This window comes from Botryllus schlosseri, chromosome 1 (genome assembly GCF_051294905.1).
Source record: "Botryllus schlosseri isolate E-star chromosome 1, Bs_hap1, whole genome shotgun sequence".
NCBI classification, from domain to species: domain Eukaryota; kingdom Metazoa; phylum Chordata; class Ascidiacea; order Stolidobranchia; family Styelidae; genus Botryllus; species Botryllus schlosseri.
The window spans coordinates 322,898-338,090 of record NC_137236.1 but is presented as its reverse complement, the minus strand read 5'-3'; the positions used below and the strand labels follow the sequence as shown (position 1 = coordinate 338,090).

Here is a 15,193-nt window from a genome sequence, read left to right as displayed (position 1 = left end):
CTCAAAAGTATTTCGTAAATAAACATAAATTATTATAGATTATTTTCAACAGAGTTAATTGACTTGAAAATTTTCTTCGAGCTTCTGGATTTATTGTCTCTAAATAGCTTGATTTTGAAATGCATACCTCTCCCCCTCAAGAAAAAAGCATGCATAATTTATAGGAATAGGCATTTCGGTGGCGGTCATTGCCCCGCCACAGCACACCAAAAGACGTATGCAATTTCGACCGACATGCAACTCCACAAAGTGTGCTACCAAAGAATGACCTTGGCCAAAACTTTGGGTATGTGTCCATTGTCAGTAGCCAGCGTGACGAATAGTTCGGTACTTCCGATCTGAGCCCCAACAATGCAACTGCCACCCAGGGCACTCACAAAGGAATGAAGACATGGCAATTTGTGTGTGCGTCTCACGAAAGTTTTTCTTTTATTCTGCTACGTTTGGGCGACTACAGTATCTTTTGATTATATAAAAGACGATAGGTCACGAATTAACAACATACAATAAAGTAATTATACCAACATACCAGATGCTATAATTATGAATTACGTGTCCCCAGCTCTTCCAGTAAATCTTTATGAATAGCAATATAATGCAATTACCAATAGTATTGACGAAATCCAGTCATCGACTTGAAAACTGACCACCCTTTGGGGCCCCAATACCCAGGGTTGTAATGACTCGAGTCCAACTCGAGTCGCGATTTTTTTGTGGCTAGACTTGACTCGAGTCATTTTTTCAAATGCGTAAATTGACTCGACTTGTACTCGAGGTATTTTGCATGACTCGAACAAAGTCATATGACTTGAGACTAGAACGGCCAAGACAAACATTCCATGTAACTTCGAAGAAGAGTAAAGTTATCACATTATTTGTATTTCGTCCATCAGTTATTACTATATTATGAATACGAACCATTCTATATCACTCGAGCAGAGTTGAAAAAAGTGGGTTGAACCGGATTGATCTGAACACTGTTCTGTGAACATAATGACTTGGTCTCGTACTCAAATCAAACACTATGACTCGGACTCGACCCCCTACTAGCTGACTTGAATTCGGACTTGACTCGGGGGTGAATTGAAAATGACTCGACTTGACTCGAGTCAAAACTATGAAAGGGAGATTGACTTGTGATTCGGAACATTGTGACTTGGTTACAACCCTACCGATACCAACGATTGGAGTGGGGGACGAATTGCTGTTTTGGTCCTGATTGTACCTACAACCCACGGTAACATGGTGTATAAGCGGATAGCTATGGCGACAGGTGTAAATGCCGAGTGAATAATTGTGAAATAACGATTGGCGCCCATTTCAAGTAGAGTCATATGAGAATAGGATAAAGTAAACTTAAAATTCTTCCTTCCACTTAATACAGATACTGCAAGCTGCCGTTACGAGAAACGGCAAAGAACGGCTCGGTTATGATATATATCAGCAGCTGTTGATTTTAACCATCGTAATGTTTTATTTGACGAGTACAAAATTTCAAATCTTTGTCCGGTGTACGTACAATACATACGTGTACTACATAGATAGGCCTACTGCTCGCCAAGCAGCCACGGTAAAACTGCGTTTAACTAGAGATAACTGCCTACGTAGTTATAGTTAACTAAGCATAACCAAACATCAATACATAATAGGCAGAGTGGTGGTTATTATCTTGCTGCGCGGTAGTGGCGTCTGAAGTGTATTGATAACCTAATATACAGCATGGCTTACACTGTTCTAACAACCACACAACAATGTACATAAAATACATATTTACTACGCGTAGATACTTCTTACGCAAGGACGAGCAAAGCTAATACTTCTGACGTAATAATGAGCAGTGGCGTTTGAAAATCAACCGTTTGCGCTATCAATAACGTGGTATAATATCGCTTCCTTGTTCACGAATGTTCGGCTATGTCATATTGTTTGTACAAATACAAAGTAATCGTTCTTTCACTAAGCAATCGATTAGATTTGTGAAGTAGTCGATTACGATTACGATTACTTTCGATTTTTCTCGAATGTAATCGATTGCGATTACGATTACTTGAAAATGCTGTAATCGCCGTAATCGATTACGATTACTAATCGCGATTACCCCATGTCTGCTCAATAGTGTGTTGAATCATAATGAATTTATTCCAGAGTCAAGTGCAGTGTGTTTTCACCTCCTATGTAGCGTTGTCCCCCAAATCTTCTTGCGTCGTTGCGAGGATCCCTAAAAACAAAATTGGAAACCGGATAATTAAAAAACTTTATCATATCCGCCCAGTCCTGATTATGGCATCTCATGCTGTTATTTGCTTTATTTGTTAACTGTAAAGCTACCTTATGAGTAATAGATGGTCATCACTTTGTGGTGTTGAGCTCTGAAAATAAGACAGAATTGGGATTTAAGACAAAACTAAGGACAAATGTTATAAGGGGCAGTGTAGGTTCATAGTTGTGTTTTCAACAGTATCCCTTCATGGATCCTCTTAAACTATAAGCACACTTCCAATGGCTCCGTTATCCCCAGGTTAGGAAGTCCTGGTCTAGTGTCTCTAAATTGCCCTCACAATCAATATAGTCATCACATCCATACGGTTAGCACAATTCATACTCTCCTCAGTCTCCTGTATGTATGGTACTCATGTATTTGAATACATTGATGTCACGATTTTGCCATCTTCTATTCATATCGCCATCAATTCCACCATCGGCATGTGGAAGGGATGTACTTTCGTCCAATTCAAGACCCAGAAGAAGCGAAAAATTGCATTGAAGCGCTGAACAGAAAGCAAATTGAATGTAGCTGCATTCATGCTCACTTTCAATCGGGGATTGCAGCTCTTCAACCTGACTTGTAAACCTACAAACTACTCGGCTTAGATGATCTGCACTCCCGATCCAAAACTCAAAACTATAACTGCACAGCACAGTCTTGCACAGCACGCGACCTAATGATGAGTTAGTTTGACGTTTGTACTCGAACAAAATTAGGTCATTGATTGCTGCACGCGCGCGCTAATCCTCGCTAATTCATCCCGTCAACGATAGGCCTAAACAATCGCATATACAACAGGCCATGTGCGCAAGATGTAATCACTTGCGTAATCAGTCGCATATACAACAGGCCTGGTGCGCACGACATGATCGTTAACCTAGGCAATCGCATCTGGCCTCGTGCGCAAGATGTTATGTCGCTGGCCTGAACTATCGCGGCGCCGGCCTCGCAATCTTTGACTGTAATCTACTATTTTTTAGATACTATGCCGGTAATTGTATAGTGATTAATGATTGTTATGTCATGATTGTTCAACAGTGACATTGCTAAAGAGAATTACATCGTATACTAAAACACAGCTATTCATGTACTGCGAATGCATGGTGCGTACCAGTGTTGTATCCAAGTCACAAGTCTCCGAGTCACAAGTCAATCTCCCTTTTATAGTTTTAACTCGAGTCAAGTCGAGTCATTCCAATTCACCATCGTGTCAAGTCCGAGTCCAAGTCAGTGAGCAGAGGGTCGAGTCCGAGTCATGGAATTATGACTCGAGTCCGAGTCCAAGTCATCGTGTTCACTGCGCAGCTTTCAGATAAAGTTTTGGTAAACCCACTTATTATAACTCTGTTTTGTGATATCGAACGGTTCGCTTTTAAAATATACCAATTTTCCTCACTTTTAGCAGTTTCTGGTCGCATTTTCAAGTACCAGTACCAACAGGCGAAATCCCAAGAGTGTGTTGGCTTCGGAATTACAATGAAATATCGGTCTTGGCCGTTTGAGTCTCGAGTCAATGACTTGGTTCGAGTCATGCGCAATGACACGAGTCCAAGTCGAGTCAATACACAGATTCAAGTCGAGTCAAGTCGAGTCATTAGAAAATCGTGACTCGAGTCGAGTTATTACAACCCTGGTGCGTACTATACATTGGGACTATTTTTTTTTTCAGAATTTGCGTGCCATTTTAAAATGCGTATTATACATGGGGGCGTGCAATACTTGGAAAATTAGGGTAATGGATATACCGGTATTAAGATGGTAGATAATAGGCGTACTATTCTTGATTTAGAGTTAAGATTCAAGGATCAAGTCAACTGAAGATTTGTCGAAATTCGGTAGGCTACCGTAACCAAATTGTAGTCGATGATTGCATAAATGATATACCGGTATCAAATATAGTCCTGTGACAATGAATCATCCACAAAATCGGTATCCTCTATTGCAGATGATTTGTGATTCACTTCTGGATTGATTTTCCTTTGTGATCCTGACGTTAGATTTTCATTCCCTGCATCTATACCACAAACTATAGTTCTGAAGTGACAGTGTATATTGATAGACCCATAAAGAGGCTGGCTGTAGCTGTTTTGTCAATGTTGTCAACTATACTTGTGTAGCATCAATTTCGGTACAAATCTCGACTATACCAGCAAACAGGGTCAGACTGCTTGTTTATGGTGTTTTAGTTTCAACATTGGCATTTCATTTCAACTAATCTGCGCAGTCATACAAACTACTGAATTGCAAATGAGCTAAGTAATATTGGAGATCGAATCGGCATTTCAAAAAGACGGGCTTTCGAGCTTGAAATGCAAGGCGTTGCAACCCAAAAAATTCATTCCCGGAACCATTTTTATATGTTTAACTTCAGCCTACCTGCATGTTCCAGGTCGAAGTGGGTAGTTTGATTGAATGGTCGATTCTAGGCGTATCGGCTCCTTCCTATCGAGTCATTTCATCGCAATCTTGTGATGTGGTGAAAATTCATAGTGAATAAGTGAGATAGAAACGTACATGTCAGTCTTGTTCGGCCAAGACAGGGTTAGGTTAGGCCTGGTCATGGAAACACGACCGACATGTACAATGCACGCGTCATGGCCTTTTGGTCGTTCGTCGGCACTGCATGGACACACAGTAATTGTGTTCACTGTTCAGTTTTGAGTTCAATCAAATTTAACCCACTTTTTTCACTTGTACTCGATTGTTATAGAACAGGGATTCTCAACCTGGGGGGCGCGCCCCCCTTGGGGGGCGCGGAAGGCTCTCAGGGGGGGCGCGAGAAATTGACGAAGTCAATATAGTGGGGGCGCGAGAAATTGACAAAGTCAGTATAAATTGTACGTGTCCGAACATGTGTTTCACATCCATTATGAGAAGACGATTAATGAAGATGAAATTTATTACATATTCATTGCAAAATACAAACTCTAGTAACCGCGCTCAACGGAGTATAGTCTGATTTCAACTTGATTTGAGCAAATTTCTGAAATTCTTTGGAGATATAGAGAGCAATTCCCACGTGTAAGTCATTCATTGCTTGATAGCTTTGACAGTAGCCTAAAGCTTGGCGCACTGGGCAGCTCTTGTTAGTAGCTTGCGAACTGCACTGCCTAAGACAGAATTAGATGCAACATAGGTTGCCCGGTTTCGCCCTCAATTAGGCTATAAATCAACACAATTTAATTAATTTCCAAAACTGATCAAATTTAGCCTGGCAGGACAGAACGACGCCTTGCGCTCTGTACTCACGACCAGCATCAGGATTAGTCTCAGGGTGACCGATACCTTGAAATTAATTAATGGATGTCTTGTTCAATGTTTTTTGTTATTTTCAAACAAGTTTGGAGAAATTTGTCATGTAAAAGACTCAACAACTGGAATGCCGATTCAAAATTGGCGTAAGATATACCTTATGTATACTATTAGATCAGGGGTGGGCAGCCTGCGGCCGTAGAAGGGAATTTGAGCGGCGTTCGACGCCTAATTCAATTAGTAGGCTATATGTTGGCGGCCGTAGACATGCAAATTGCAATTACGAATTCACTCCCGCATTTTCGAGAGATTTTAATTATTCTTGAAAAATTTTCTTCGCCCTCCGCGCAATTCAACAAGACTTCATTTTTTGACTTTAATGCAGTAGCGCCCGTCTTAATCTGAGCCGGAATGGGAATTGGCAAGAAATAACAATTCGTTCGCAGCCCTGAAAAATTTTCGCGCTCCGCGCGACAATATGCACCTCCCGGCAACTATTCATAACATTGCCACTCGCGATTTCGTTGCGTACAATAGGCCATTGTGAAAAGTAGAATAGTCCGGAGTTCACCGGGAATGGATATGGACAGTTTACCATAGGAATTTTGTGTCCAGATCGTTCATTGCGGCTATGCCCTGGAATGCGGCTTTACGCTACCCCGTACATAAGTAATCGAAATGCGGCCATGATTATCAAAAACGTTGCCCACCTCTTTATTAGATGATGTGCTCTTTTTGACATGACGATAAATGCAAGGGGGGTCAGGGGAGGGGCGCGATTTTTTTGACCATCTCTAAGGGGGGCGCGAGTCAAAAAAGGTTGAGAACCACTGTTATAAAATATCGCACACTGTAAAAAATCTGGTAGATTTACTGGGAAATCTCTGTCAATTTTACAACGAATTACCGGTCGCAGCCAATAACTGTGCGTAGCTTGTAATTTTACATTTTGATATGTAATATTACCTTAGTTTAGCTGTAAGTCAAGTTACCAGAATTTCTTCGCAAAATTACTGACAGTTACTCGTAACTGCAGTTTATCAGGCAATTGGGAAGATTGATTAGCTTCATAATCGTTGCAGCCAATATATACGGGGAAATGAATGTTACTGATATTTCATTCTCGAGGTGATTTGACTTGATTCAACCTCGTTCGCGAAACTGGGGTCTGTCGTACGGAAATTGTTGGCCCTAGTACCAATTTTAGTATAATACATAGTAGGGTACAAGAAACAACTGACAATCGTAGCTAATGTAGTTACACCATAGCCATTATATTATATTATAAGGCTATACGGCTATACGGCCGTTCTCGCTGGTTACGTTCGTTGTTACGGATACGGCTGATAAGTTAGAAAATCAGTTTAGGATGTATAATATTGTTCGGGAAACTAGAACTATCAGCACCGCATGCTCAGTTGACCATTTGCTAATGGCGGACAAGGCGACCTGTAATAGGTTACAATAGGATACCGTTACGCGTTACTGGTTTTCTGAGATTCGTAGTAAACAGCAAACGCACAACTGTGACATCACAAGGAGCGTCTCGTTTAGTAAGTACAGTAAGTAGTGAACAACACTTGGGATAAATATCAATTTATACTAAATTAGATGGAAAAGAAAGGAACTATATGTCATGATAAATGTTTCTGTATGAAAGAGAAATAACCTAAGTCAAACATTATAACGTGGCCAGCAAATATTATTGGTGGCATGTCAGCAGATGAATACGACGTATTTCGAAATCGTTCAAGTGTCGTATCGTTATCTGGCCATTATTGAGATTTGAGCAAAGGGTGGAGCGAAGTTTGTTGTGCTTGAAGAAAGCGGACACGATCGTGGGAGATTCCTAGGAACGCTGAATGGGATACGCATCGTTAAAGGTACAGTACGACATAGTATTTGTTACCGTGAATATCTGCGACTGTGCAATGTGCACACCACTTTGATTTCATGATTGAAATATTTCATCCTCCGCATTCTCTGTTCTATTTTGGGATACTAGTCGACTTATATAGTGACCTGTGACACCACATACTCCGCCGCGGAGGAGTTGAAACTGTTGGCTTGTTTATGTCATTTTCGGGCCATAACATAGAGATGTTTTCATCCACTGCCGGATTTGTTTGGCACACATGCCACCTCATATCCAGAGTGGAATTGGTGAGGAACCTTTTGCTTCAATACATTAGATAAACTAAGTCATGAATCTCTGCTATATCATGTACAAGGCGGAGCCTTCATCACACAATGTACCAGTACCGGTACTTCAAAACATGTTACCTTATATTTTTGTTAGCCTATTTGTCTTAGTAGTCTTTATAATGTCATGTCTAGGTTAGGAACTTTGCTTTATATAGCGACTTACTCATGAATTCTTTTTAGTGGAACTGCAAGATACTAGTTACACAGAAGGAATGAGGACGAGAAAAAGAAATAATTTGAAGTTTCGCCGGTGGTGGAATTAATTCATCTTTTCTTGCGACCACTCGTGTTACTGCATGTCTCCTGAAGAAGAATTAGACCTCCAGCAGCAATACTTTTCCATCGATTACCCCTTCATCGTGATATCATGAATGAATATACAGTTTGTTCCACTGTCGTTTTGGAAGTGTGAAGAAAATTTTGCGATATTTTAGCATCGGGTTGCTTTGCCATAGGTATGGATGTACGTACGTTAATTTACAAGCTGGTATGTATCCTGATTTGCAGGGACAGCATGTAGGTAGGTAGGTAGGTAGGCGGTCTCGCTCTCAAATGTACAGGAGAACATGTAGATTGGATATACCCGGAGGGGACTGTAACATTACAGTCTGGCGTGTAAAGTGAGATCACTGGACGAGTGTAAGTTGAATTTGCATTGACTAACGGTAATGTTAGATTACCACGAAATGTCTGGCTACCGTGCTTCCAAACATTTCGCGGTAAATCGAGGTTTTTATTTTTTACAGTGTACTTTTCCTCAGTCCTAACTCCTCCTGGCCGTATTTTCCAGGTATCAGGACTAATGGAAGACATACCAATGATGCGGTGGCTTCACTATATTTCGAAGTTATAATAAAATGTCTGTCTTGGCCGTCCCAGTCTTGAGTCATGTGTCAAGGTTAGAGTCATACGCAATGACTCGAGTTCAAGTCGAGTCAATGCAAAAATTGACTCGAGTCGAGTCATTTCAAGAATTTACTCAAGTCGAATCAGCAACCCTGCGTGGAGCTACTTAGAAAGTATAGCCATCTATGGTTACCACTAGTAGAAAAGTGCGATGCTGACTTAATGACCACCTGTGATTTTTTGTGTAGGAACGCCAGCCGCTGATGGTCTCAACGCAATAGAATAGAAGAAACGTGCGAAGATTGAAAATGCAAAGCGGGGCCAAACTGAAAAATGCAACGCACACAATTCGACTTTGTGCTCACAATCTTCCTAGATGTGTCAAAGAGTTGTAGGTATGTCATAATCACAACTATTAACGTACTTTCCAATTAGGTTATCTCGAAGCAATGATTCCTAACCGGGGTTTCACACGATGACTCCAGGGGCTCTATGAGCCAGATTAGAACAACTACATCATTTTCAACTTTTCAAAATTACATTGGAAATGAATGATGGCTAAAAGCTACAGTTGTTTTTTTACAAACTCTACTAGATTTAGAATTATAATTATAACTAGACTTTTTTTCAAATTAAAATTAGAATCAGTGTTAAATCTACACAATTTTCCAAAATTAGATTGGAATTAAAATCACTTAATTCGCAAAAACTTGAACATGGAATGAAGTCCAGTTCATATTAAATGTACCTCAATCTCATAAGCATGAGAACGACAACGGTCTGTACAGCAAGCTTGACTCGATTTGCACGATACAGTTCCCTTGTAGCGTTTTTGGGAAAACCAGAAATTTGATCAGAATTTAAACTAGAGGTTAGAAACATTCCACGAGTTGGATTAGAATTAAAATTAGAGCAAAGAGACATTTCACAAAGTATATTCTAATTAGATTTCCGTAATTTCCTCTAATTGGTGTAATTGATACCTACAATTATCTAGTTGTACAACTTTGCTCTGAGCCAGTCTCGAGTTTCACTAGAAGTAAACACACATCCGTCTCATACAACAGAAGTCACACTGACTTACAGTCGTGTATTTTGTGTGATGATCATGTTTTAACGGTTTTGTTTTTCTTAACATCGAAGCTTGATGCATAAGTCATTCCGTGCACTAGAGTTCTATAGTAATGTATTAGATGTGTATTGTAATAGGTTTTTGTGACTTGACAAAAATATGGGGTTTACAAAGGCTTTCAGATTAGTGTAAGGGTTCAATGGGTTGCCATGAAAAGGAAATTGATTTTTCGGTTAATTTGGATAAAGCAGTGTCTACGCTTATTTTTTGCCAAAAGGAAGCAAATCAAAACTGTCCAAAATAGCATACTCGACTGTTTAGCTTTTCCTTGCTATTAACTAACACGTTTACCTTTTAAGTGCTTCGATAAACTGATGCAATCATGTTTTCAGGGACTTCTGTTCCAATTCATGGATCGGCGAGGTGTAGTCATCACGGAATCACGAGTGATACGAGATCTGAAGAATTCCAGCGTACATGTTAGAAGTTAGAAGATATCTCTGATTCGCATTCACCAACTTCACACAGAAATGATCGAACACGCTTTGAAAGCTTTGAGAAGTTTCAATCGATATCAATCCCAACATTTTTAGACCGGTCACAGGCCAAGAGTTGAATTTTAATTGGGAAACAGGTAAAATTCCTATCAATGCTGATATTTGCGATATTATATCCGACATTAACTTTGATCGTTATCTGCTTTATTTTCTGCCGTCATTCCTGCTTGACAACACTTGGTCATCTTTCAGCAAATGAGAATCACTGGTATAGGCCTACACACTTCCTAAAATAATTTAAATCAGCAAACTAGTTCAAACCACTGGATTTTTGAGATGTGCAACTAGAACTCGAACTACGACATTTGAAGATATGCAACTAACTAATCAAATCGCATGCCATGTGTTGTCGATTGTGGCTAATTGGCAGCACTGATTGATAATGCAAAATACTGAATTAAAAATGAGCGAAGAAATGTTTTCAATAATTGGTGTCGTTTTTGAAAATAAATTTAATGACCGTGATACAGACGCTACTTCACCGTTATGTAAATTTATACGTAAAAGTGCCCGGAACCTATCCCAAAACCGACTTCTAGTTTGCAAAATCCAAAGTCGAAAAAGTAAGTGGTTCTGCCTAAATATGGTTAGCAGATCTAATCAAATCTACTGGAGTACTCCGGAAAAGTATAGGTAGCCTACTTTGATATCGACCGTCCTTTTGTCTGCACCTTGTCGGATTCATACATGCTCGTAAAATAGTTGCATGGGCTTACTTGTGTCAGAAATGCATTTTACTGTGTGCAAATCCTGGGTTGCGGAATGTAAAGTAACACAAAATTTGTTCGAGCCCTAAAAACTGTGAGAACCACTGCTCCAAACTATTGACATCTCTAATAGCCTTGGTGCTATTTCTGAAAATATATTAGGATATCAGATACGATGGCTGTAATTATCGGTCATATCAACCGATTCCTACCTTCTAGGATAGCTCCTGAAATCAAAGAAAAGCGTACAGCGGAATTTCTCACAGAACGGAAGCTAAAAAACGAAATGACTTCTCGAATGATTCCTATACTCAATAAAATCCCAACCGACATCGTTTAAAGATAATATTCGTCGGAAGATTCGGCCACTCTAGAAAAAAGATGGAAAAACAAATGCCGGCTTGTGTGCCCAAATCAGGCCACCAGAACGCTACCTGACAGGTTTGTTAAAGTTCAGTTATCTCAGAAGACCTTACAAGGTAATAAGATATGTGTCATCCAGTTTAAACGAACAGTGTACGTCAAGCCTTCTCTGAACTCTACCCGATTCAAAAATATCTTACTTCCACAACATCCTGCAAATGTGGTGTGACATATAAAATGAAGCTCTGGTAACAGGATTTGTCATTTTGATTGTGTGTTAGCAAAGTGGCATGAGAAGAGAAGCCTGTCCACAAAAATCGTAAAGAGAGGTGATCACAGGTTTTTAAAGAGTGACTTTGCTTTCCAAACACTTGAAGTGGGTTTTCTCTATCAACACAGAAGTGAGTGAAATGCCAGTAATCTAATTTTAATCTAATCTGAAAGACTATCTCACCTAGGGTTGCCATATTTTGGTTTGACAAATTCCGGACGCTCTTTAGCGCCCCCTAGCGGATTTCAAAATGCGGTATGAGCACATTGTCGATCAAGATGACGTCACACAAGCAAAGCTTTGTCTATCAACTAGAGGTGGTCAGTGGTCATGATCCAGTTCAGGAGTATGTGGTTGTATGTTGTAAGTTGTAACTAGGGCCGAAGCCACACTTTTTTCAGCACCCTTCCCGACAAAATAAACACTGATCTTGGGTCCACCGTCAGTTAATCGATGCAAATTGTGGGGGCTTACTAAATGCATTTGGCCGTTAAATTATTTGAATGAATTATATCAATAATATTGGTTCTTCGATATACTACATGATCAGCGAGTTAGCGGTGGACCTGGTGGAGGATGATGACTTCGGAAATGTAATGAGCGTAATTGTACATCGCTAAGTCATGTTCATGCCACACCGATAAGATTATGCGCACTGCACCACCGAGCTATATAAACGCCGCACATCCGGGGGTTTCCGACCTTTTATGGTCGTGATTTCATTTCCAATTCGAAAATGTTCCGGGGTCCAGTTCAAAATTTGATGAGCTGATTAATAATTAAAGGTTGGCATATTTCTCCAGACTTACTCATGGTCTATTTTCGAAGCTGATTACCCCATACTAAAGGCAAACTACCACAGATTTAGAACGTCTATATTTGAATAAAGCATCCAAATGGCCTAAGCCGACTCTATGAATATACGTTATCTTTTAATTGCGATTACAATTAGACTTATTTTTGTAAATGAATGTTATTTTTAGTTATTTTTTATCGCAGTTTTTGCGATGGTGTTTAGTCCTCATAACCAACATACATTATATACTAAATCGCGCGCAGCGCGAAGAAAATTTTCATGTAGCATAAATCTGCTCAAAAATAATGTTGTTTATGCTGATTTACGAAAAAATTGTGAGCTCTCTTCAAGCCTTCAAAATTCCGGACATTTAGGCATATTTTGGAAATTCCTCCCGGACGCAGTTTTAACAGTGAAATTCTGGACATGTCCGGGAAATTCCGGACGTATGGCAACCCTAATCTCACCCTCAACATTGATCTTGTCCCAGCAAACACGAAACAGCCCATTGAGGTTAAAAAACGTTTTTATTTGGTTCATGTTAAAGACTAGCAGGATAGTTTTAAGTCGGTTTTTGTGTCGACGCGTTTTAACGCGTTCTTCAAGCAAATCGGGATCGTTAATAAAACGTAGATAAAACTGTGTATCTACAATGCTTTAGAACAGTGGTTCCCAACGTGGGCGATATCGCCCCCCAGGGGGCGATTTGGCGATCTAGGGGGGCGAAAATGACGAAGGGGGCGACAGGGGGGCGAAAATGGACAAAGGGGGCGACGGGGGGCGAAAATAGCGAAGGGGGCGATAGGGGGGCGATGACGCGAAAAAACAGCTGACCTTTTTTTTTTTTTTTTTTTTTTTTTAGTCATCCACCTAGCAATGCGGAGCGACAAAACGTTATTTTCAGCTCTGAGCGGTGAAAGATGACCTTTTTTTTTTTTTTTTTAGTCAACCCGCCGGTGATTACAGTATGTATGACCAATTATCGGTGCACAAAATTTGGGGGGCGATGATCGGTGTTGACCTTGAAAAGGCGGCGATGGGTCGAAAAAGGTTGGGAACCACTGCTTTAGAACGTACAATCGATGGTCAGAAAAACATCCTGAGATACTAACATCCCTGTATTCCCATATTTAGGCATACCTGACGGTGGCTGCGGACGCATACACGTATCACAGTACACATTGCCTTTGATGAACTTATAATTCATACATAAAACAGTGTCAACGAAACTCAAAGAAAATAATTCAGAACGAAACGATGTCAAAGAAGCGAATGAAAAAATAATCAAGCCAACTGATTATGTGTCTTCTTCATCTTCTGATGACGAGGATAAGACGCTGCTTTCTGCCTTTTTCCTCATAGAACCCTACAGAGAAACAACAACATTGAATGTTAAAGACATGCTCGATCCTGTTTAGATAGTTCTTAGTACTACGCAGTGTTGGGATGACTCGAGTCACTTTGCAAAAATGACTTGACTCGACTCGGCGCTCGAGATATATGGATTGACTCGTGACTCGGAGTAAAATTCACGAGTCAATTTCAAGTAATCAAGTGAACGGTGAAGTAAACGGTGTCAATTAAATCACCCTATATCTTATGTACGTTCGGATTTTTTGCGATATGCCGGTATCACTTGTGAGAGCAAACAGCCATTCACTGATCGCACCTTTCACTGATCCTGTTGTTACATCATAATTTAATTGACCGCAAACGAAACGGTCACAGCTTATGCTTGCGTTGTCGTCGTAGTAGTAGTTTATTCTGTTAGCAAGGTATCTTTGTTTCTCAGACAGCACAGTGGTTAAATTGCGCGGTGCTATCTTTTACCAACTCTCCTGTATAATTTAAATCGAACGAATATTGTCTATGCGTCCCTATTCTCACGGAAGGGTAGTATATTGTCCCTTATCAATTTATTGCAACTTCTCGAGGCTTTGTATTCGATCCTCTATTTCGGCTGATAATAGAACGTAGCGTGTAGCTATAAAGTTACTCACATATGCTATTAGCAGTTCTACGTGTGAGTGATAAAACGCATTTTGCATTTATATTTAACTTTATATTATTTGATTGAAGATAAATGACCGATTAATCCGTCTTTTACCCAGCAAAATGGAATGCGAGAACGTGTCGTCCGACATCCGACTTCGCGCCTGCACTCGCGAAGAGATCGTCGGCGATGAAACCTTTGCACAAAGTGATAGACGCGCTTTCACTGAACTCTCCGATATTGATATGTCGAAGCGTTGATTAATCATGTCCTGGTCAAATAAGCCCAGCGGTATACAGCGACGGCCCACAATATATGCAACTAACATTATTTCATTGACCTAATTGTCTCGTGAACTTTGAAAAAATTTGAAAAGGTTGGCCACCCCTGCACAAACCATAATAGACTTTTGAAAACGATTGGCCACCCCTGCACTAACCATAATAGACTTGCAATGTTAAATTACATAACATTCTGTTGAATAACATTACATCGTGTTACATTTGAATAACTGAACCATGACACTGAATTGGTTAATCGATTGAATAATGATTGACAAAAATTTATTGATACCGTACATCAGGGGTGGCCAACCTTTTCGGCCAACGGGCCACATGAGATTTCCAAACCATTGCGTGGGCCACTTGAATGTTGATGTGCTTTTTTAGTCGTTCGATAGGAACGAACCGGATTATAGGTAACGGTAAAAAAGGACTCATATTACCACACATCAAAATCGTTAACAATTATGTCATGAAAACATGTCCTAGTCGCGCAAAGCGCGAAAATATTATTAAAGTTAATGAAAGAATTAGGTCAATAAAACATTGTTAGTTGCATATATTGTGGGTCGACGCTGTAAACT

General features: G+C 40.1%; 1 protein-coding gene and 1 long non-coding RNA gene across 3 annotated transcripts in view; both read left to right on the top strand.

Annotated features, from left to right (window-relative positions):
* LOC145444072 (uncharacterized) overlaps nt 1-15,193 on the top strand; it is a 94,601-nt gene that overhangs the window by 19,970 nt on the left and 59,438 nt on the right. The gene's annotated exons all lie outside the window — the stretch shown is intronic.
* On the top strand, nt 6,372-8,120 carry LOC145439534 (uncharacterized). The gene is made up of 2 exons (XR_013915254.1): nt 6,372-7,401; nt 7,904-8,120. It is a non-coding gene; the product is annotated as an uncharacterized LOC145439534 (long non-coding RNA).